This window comes from Varanus komodoensis, unplaced genomic scaffold (assembly GCF_004798865.1).
Source record: "Varanus komodoensis strain SLA01 unplaced genomic scaffold, ASM479886v1 scaffold27, whole genome shotgun sequence".
Taxonomy (NCBI): domain Eukaryota; kingdom Metazoa; phylum Chordata; class Lepidosauria; order Squamata; family Varanidae; genus Varanus; species Varanus komodoensis.
In genome coordinates, this window is record NW_025335701.1 from 1,940,128 (window position 1) to 1,940,646 (window position 519).

Below are 519 nucleotides of genomic sequence, written 5' to 3' on the forward strand. Positions count from 1 at the left end.
AGAACTCCATGGCATAACTGCCATGGCGCAGAGCCACAGTCCCCCAGCACCACCTTCTGAAATCGGCCATTGAGATAGGAGCAGAACCACTGCCATGCAGTGCCTCCAACTCCCAATCCCGCTAGCCTATTCAGAAGGATATCATGGTCAATGGTATCGAAAGCCGCTGAGAGGTCCAGGAGAACTAACAGGGATGCACTCCCCCTGTCTCTCTCCCTGCACAGGTCATCGTACAGGGCGACCAATAGGTAGTTAATACCCATTCCAACCAACCAACTGCTATTCTTGTTCATATTGCAAATATTATTGTTTCCAAATCATTTTTCTTATTCTTTTAAGAAGGAAAAGAGGGAAAAGACAGAGTGTGCCTATGTACTTATTTAAGTTAAAAATTTGAGGATCAATAACCCTCATATTTTCAAGCAAATTCCAACATGCTGCTATTTTTTTCCTTAACTGTTTGTGGCTAATTCTTTTTAAAAGCAGGGTGGGGTGAATAGGATATGTCTCCTTTGCAAA